The sequence below is a fragment of the Triticum dicoccoides genome, chromosome 2B, assembly GCF_002162155.2.
Source record: "Triticum dicoccoides isolate Atlit2015 ecotype Zavitan chromosome 2B, WEW_v2.0, whole genome shotgun sequence".
Taxonomy (NCBI): Eukaryota; Viridiplantae; Streptophyta; class Magnoliopsida; order Poales; family Poaceae; genus Triticum; species Triticum dicoccoides.
In genome coordinates this window covers 73314541-73321404 of record NC_041383.1, presented here as the reverse complement: position 1 = coordinate 73321404, position 6864 = coordinate 73314541, and positions in this window count along the sequence as shown.

Genomic DNA, 6864 nt, shown 5'->3' with positions numbered 1-6864 from the left:
TCCTTGACAAGTCTCGAAGTGCACCAATGCCAGCCGTTGCCGCTCTCACTATTCTTCTTTCCTGAAGTGCTCGACGGATTTCCCCAAGGTATTTTACCCTTTTATTTGTATTTGTTCACTTTTGCATCCAATAGATTGTTTGATATTGCATTGTCTACGTGAAAAGATTATTGGAGATGTATTTCGAGGACTACTCATCGTAGGAGGCGGAAGAAGACGATGGTGATTTTGAGATGCAATGATTGTGATCATTCAAGAGGAAGAAGGGAGGAGAAAGGGATGTGGTTCTCAGTTCGTCCACATTCACATTCATCGAGGTAGGGTAGAGGGTCGTCATGCCATGGTTTTCAAAGATTATTTTGTGTCAAATCCAATTTATCCAGAGAAGACTTTAGGCGGCGATTCCGCCTGCACCAAGTTATTTTCAACACCATTGCACAAGCTATTGAGAAGCACGATCCTTGGTTACATTGAGAAGGAATGCGGTGGGAGAAATCAGTGTGAGTCCATTGATGAAGTGTGCCACGGTCCTATGGTGTGTTTGGATTATAATATTCAAATCAGTGTAAATTCATAGCACTTTATTTTTATGCTTGATCATGTTTTATTTGAAGTATCACTTCATTGGAACCCTGTGGTGTATTTGAAATTGAATATTTACATATGAATACATTTAATTTAAAATGTTGTTGAAATTTGTGCACTGGAATTATGAGGTTTTGAAGTAATATGTTGTGCAAATATCAGGTTTGAATGGAGAATGTAAACAAAATGATGGCAGAATTAACAAAGTTTTTTTTTTTGAGGGAGTTGAGTTTCAGGAAAAGAACCACGTACACATTTTTTCGTACCACTGGATTTAAGGTGTTAATGTTTTGGGATTAAGTTTCAGTGAAAGGGCAGATGCTCTTAAATGTGCAATATATCACTTCGTTTCTTCTGGTAGCCGGGGTCGCTCATCCTCTATCTTCACAAAGAAGTACTCCCTCCATCCCGAATTACTTGTTCGAGACGGAGGGAGTATTAGATAAGTTGTCGCAAAAAAAAACATAATGGCCTATTAGCTCATTTGGTTAGAAGGTCGCAGGTTCGAGACCTGCATGGGCCATGAATTTTTTGTATTTCAGGGCGTCTTTGCTTCTTTCTTATTTTATTATTTTAATAATGTGCACAAAAATTGTAAAAACAATATGGCTTCGCCCAGGGGCGGACCTAGACAAAATTCTGACGAGGGGGGGGGGGCATCATTTGAACGGGGGCACACTTTCTATAAAGTTGCTGATTTTGAAGTTTTTTCTTTCAAAATATGCACAAATACGAAGGGAATTCAAAATTTTGACTGGGGGCCCACTCTCGGTTGTACTTGGGTCCGCCCTGGCTTCGCCCGGGAGTGAATCGGTGACCTTCATTGTGTTAGACTGGCGTGGTAACTGACTACTCCACGAAACCAATTTGACAGGTTTGTGCAATGAATTTAGTTGGTATAAAGATTGAAAAATCGTATTTCGACGTTTCAAAAGATTCTGATAAAATTTACCGAACCAACGTAAAGAAGCCTGAGACATACTTTGACTTCTACAAATGAGGCAATAAACTGTTAAGAGGATGCTTTATTTCCTACGGGGCGATATGATTAACACTCTAGATGAATTTGTGGATAGTCGCCTGGTAGTAATATCCTTGTATCTCGGTGCTCCTGTAGCTTGCACGTTTGGTCTCACCAGTGTTGTTAAGCTACTTGTCTGTACAATTCCTTCTTCCTAAAGTTTCGCTTGACCACTTTGCGCTTGTGGAGGCTGTAATTTGTCTTCCAAAGGAGAACTGAGTACCCCTTTTCATTCTTAAATTTAAAGTGCATTAATATTTTTGAATTTTAAACTTTCCCATATTTGATGAACTTTATATTAAATATTAACATTCAATATACCAAGTTATTTATCATGAAATGTATTTTTATATTTATCCATTTTATACTGGAGATGTTGATATTTTTCTGTGCCAATATAAAAAGCACAACTAGATCTGATCTGAGCCGTCTAAAATAAAGATGATGTTTTTTTAATTCCATGAACGAATAAGCTTTTCATCTCTTGGTATATCCCACATGGCGATGGTGGTGTGCTCTCCCATCGGAGGCTGAAGAACTGATGGTCGAAGTCAGATTCGGCACCATTTTTATTTTAATATTTCCATTGTCACAAACTCAAAATTTGCATCAAATATATACATAGTATTATACATATTTAAGGCCCTACATTACGCAAGGAAATAACTAAAATGTCTATAAAGCCACATTTTTTATTCTACAGGAAATGTCTATAAGCCACAAAAACCTATCTTCAAAATTTTGAAGCGGCCATACCATTTCGAATTCAACTTCAGAAAATTGTGCGATCCCAGAGCAGTTTCACTACATGGTTGCATATTGAGGTATACCACCTTCCTCAAATGTCCTATCAGTTGTGTGCATCTCAACATTTCTTCATATTATTTTGAGCTTGTAGCAGGTATTTTTTTTAGGGGTCTTCAGCATATCTTTTCTACAAGTGTGACGTGGGCTTTAGGTGATGCATGCATGGAACAACGATCTCATTTATCCGTGGTAGTCAAGAGGAGAAGGCAAGACAGAGCTGTGAACGATGATGCCATGGTAACTGATGAACAGGCGGCCTCCGTTGGGGAGGACTGCCGGTCCCAATGAGGACGCTTTGCTGGAACTGCCGCGGGATTGGCGACCCCGCGACAGTCAGAGAGCTCCGCGATTTAGTGGAGGCATGTGCGCCGATGGTGCTTTGCATTGTGGAGACACAGCTTGCGAAGTATAGGGTGGAAGGTTTGGCGGGTAGCTTAGGTTTCTCGGGTCGTTTTGGAGTAGATAATGCGGGACGGAGTGGTGGCTTGTGTTTGTTTTGGAAGCGTGATGTTGATCTGGAAATAAAAACTTTTTCTCAATATCATATTGACTCGGTTGTGAAGGAACCGGGCAAAAATCCGTGGCGTTTGTCATGTTTTTATGGAGCAGCTAACAGGAGCCTGAGGTTCAGGATGTGGGACACGATGAAATTCTTACGGGGCGAAAGTACATTGCCGTGGCTTTGCATCGGTGATTTTAATGAGATTCTGCGGCCAGAGGAGCAAATAGGTCCCAACGAGAGAGAAAATGCATAGATTGAAGGCTTCAGAGAAGCAGTAGATGTATGTGAGCTGGCTGATCTAGGGTACAAAGGACTGGACTGGACTTTCGAGAAGAGAGTCGCTGGTGGAGAGTTTTGTAGGGCTCGGCTTGATCGAGCGCTGGCTACCGCTAGTTGGTCAGCCTTGTTTCCATTCGCCTCAGTTGAACATCTCACGGCGGCAAAATCTGACCACAATCCCATACTGTTAATGAATGAACTCGAGGCTAGTAACTTGAGGATTGCACTGAAGAAACCATTCAGATACGAGTGCTGCTGGGAAACGGATGACAGATTTGATACAACTTTGAAACATGCGTGGGAGCAAGGTCTGCCTGCGACCAACCTGACAGAACTTGCAGCAAAATTATCCTCGGTTGGCTCTTCACTAAAGCATTGGAGCCGAGCGAGCTTTGGGTCAGTCAGACAAGAGCTACGGCGATTGCGGCAACAACTAGCAGATCTGCGAGCTAATCCTTTGCGTACTGGGCCGGGAGAAGAAGAAAAGCTGGTCCAAGACCGGATCGTGGAGATCTCATACAGGGAGGAAATAATGATGAGATAAAGGTCGCGTATAGACTGGCTCCGTGAGGGCGATAGCAATACACAATTTTCCCAGAGGAAGGCCAGTGCTAGGAGAGCTCGAAACAACATATCCCAGTTGGAGAAGCCGGACGGGACAGTCACATCAGATGCCGCTGAGATGGCAGAGATGACAAGCCAGTTCTATGAAAACCTGTACCGATCGGAGGGATGCATAGGGATGGAGGAGGTGTTGTCTCATATCCCGGTCAAGGTAGATGTAAATATGAACGGCAAGTTGAATGCACCTTATACTAATAAGGAAGTTAAGGAAGCTCTTTCAAATGTTCCCAACAAAAGCACCGGGGCCTGATGGGTTTCCCGCACATTTTTTCCAGCATCATTGGGATCTTTGTGGTGAAGAGGTAACGGGTATGATTATAAGATTGCTTAATGGAGATGACTCACCGGAGGATATCAATCGCACGTTCATCGTTTTGATTTCCAAGATAGCTAGTACAAAAATCCTCGGATAATTTCGGCCTATAAGTCTTTGCAACGTGGTGTACAAGATAGCGTCAAAGGTCTTAGCCAATAAGTTGAAGATCATTCTCCCAGAGGTAATTTCTGAAGAGCAGCCGGCCTTTGTGCCTGGTCACCTTATCACTGACAATTTCATAACAGCGTATGAATGCTTGCACTACATGAAGTCGAGGAGAGTTAAAAAGAACCATTTTGTTGCCCTAAAGCTAGATATGATGAAGGCCTATGACCGTTTGGAGTGGCCTTACTTAAAGGCGGTGATGCTAAAGATGGGCATTAGCCCGCATTTCACAGAGATAGTAATGCGATGTGTTTCATCTGTCACTTTCTTAGTTTTATTTAATGGGGGTAGCCTGCAAGATTTCAGGCCAACGAGGGGAATGAGGCAGGGGGATCCCATATCCCCGTATTTATTCTTACTTGCAGCTGAAGGTCTATCTTGCCTTCTAAAGGCTCAGGTTGGTGGCATTCAAGGTTTGTCGGTGGCAGAATCAGTTCCGATAGTTAATCATTTGCTCTTTGCAGACGACGACCTTCTGTTTTTTGAAGCTAACAGTGAGAGCGCTACGCGTGTGCGAGACATCCTGAGAAGGTACTGTGATGCGTCGAGGCAACGTGTCAATACATAAAAATCCTCGATTTATTTCAGCAAGGGTGTACCGGATTCAATGCGTGAGGAAATCAAGAATTCTTTGGATGTACACACAGAATCTTTGTCAGAAAAATACATAGGACTGCCTACAGATGTAGGTAGGAAGAAGGAAGGGAGTTTCAGATACCTGAAGGATAGGATATGAAAACACATTCAAGGGTGGATGGACAAATGCTTGTCAGCAGTGGGGAAAGAGGTTTTGATCAAATCAGTTGCACAATCTATTCCGACATATTCAATGTCGTGTTTCAAGCTTTGTCGAGGACTAACTGAACACATAAACAGCCTGTTGAGGAAGTTCTGGTGGGGAAGCAAGCGAGGTCAGAGAAAACCTGCCTGGGTCTCATGGAAAACCATGTGTAAACCAAAGAACATGGGGGGGATTGGTTTTTGGGATATCGAGTTATTTAACCTGGCGTTGCTAGCACGTCAAGTTTGGCGCTTGCTTCAAGATCCGGAGTCACTAAGCGCTCGAGTCTTGCGAGCTAGATATTACCCACAAGGTAGCATTCTGGAGGCTACCATCGGTGCTCAACCATCACAGGTATGGCGCTCGCTGTTGGAAGGAAAAGAAATCCTCGTTCTGGGATTGATCAAGAGAATCGGCTCGGGTTTGAATACGCGTATTTGGGAGGACAACTGGCTGCCATGGGTTTACAAGATGAAACCAATATGCCCTATTTCTACTGATCCCCCGCAGCTTGTGTCAGAGCTAATTGACGAAACGTCCAGGTCATGGAACACACAGAAGCTAAGTGAGCATTTTATTGCACCGGATGTGATGGTTATTCCACCGAGTTTCCGAGTACACCCCGACTTCTGGGCATGGCATTATGATAGAAGAGGAGTTTTTATGGTTAAATTAGCCTACAGAATGATTAGTGGAATCAAACATTAGAGAGAGGATTGGCTAGAGCACAGGCCGAGTCACTCGAACACCGAGGCTGATAGCAAGTCCTGGTTGCAACTTTGGAAAGTGAAAATTCCTTCAAAGGTAAAGGTTTTTGTTTGGAGACTAGCCCAGATGTCACTACCGACTGGGTCCCTCCGCCATGAGCGCAATATGGCCACGTCCCCTGAGTGTGGCCTTTGTCAGGAGGGTTATGACTCTTGGCGCCACTCCCTTTTTGATTGCAGAATGGCACGGTGTGTATGGGCGCTATGTGATGAGGAAATTGTTGAGCATATAATATCAAACAGAACTGAGGATGCACGACTATGGCTCTTCTGGCTTTTTGGATCAACGAACCAGCATGATCTTGCTAGGGTTCTAATCACCATGTGGGCCATATGGTGGGCGCGGAGAAGGGCGATCCATGATGATGAATTCCAGAGTCCTATATCTACTATGTGTTTTGTTAACAGGTATCTTGAGGATCTCCAGATTGCCACCAAACGAGAACCAACAAAACAAGCAGGTGTAGCAACACCAAGAGGTCGGAGATGGATACCACCAGGCGAAGATGCGGTTAAGGTCAATATCGACGGAGCCGTTTCCCGCTCAGGAAGGATAGGGCAAACGCGGCAATATGCAGGGATAAAAATGGCTGCTACATTGGTTCGTCAGCAGTGGTATTTGAAGGCCTAGTGGAGGCAACAAGTTTGGAAGCTCAAGCATGCAACGGGGCCCTCGCTCTTGATCAAGATCTCCTCCAATCACATGTGATAATAGCTTCGGATTGCTTGCAAGTAGTTTCAGATATTAATGGTTCTGCGCCATCTTCTTCTTATGCTTTTGTACTGGACGAAATTAGAACTAGAACTTTAGACTTTGTTAAAGTTGCTTTTCGTTTTGAGAATAGGGAGGCAAATGTTGAAGCACATGCCTTGGCAAAGGCAGCTTCAACACTTCCTGTTGGTCGACATGTGTGGCTAGGGAACTTACCAGACATTATCTGTATTCCGTCTGTTTTGGTTGATGAATAAAGCCCTAGTTTCACCTCAATTTTTTTTATCCATGGTAGTGGGATTACA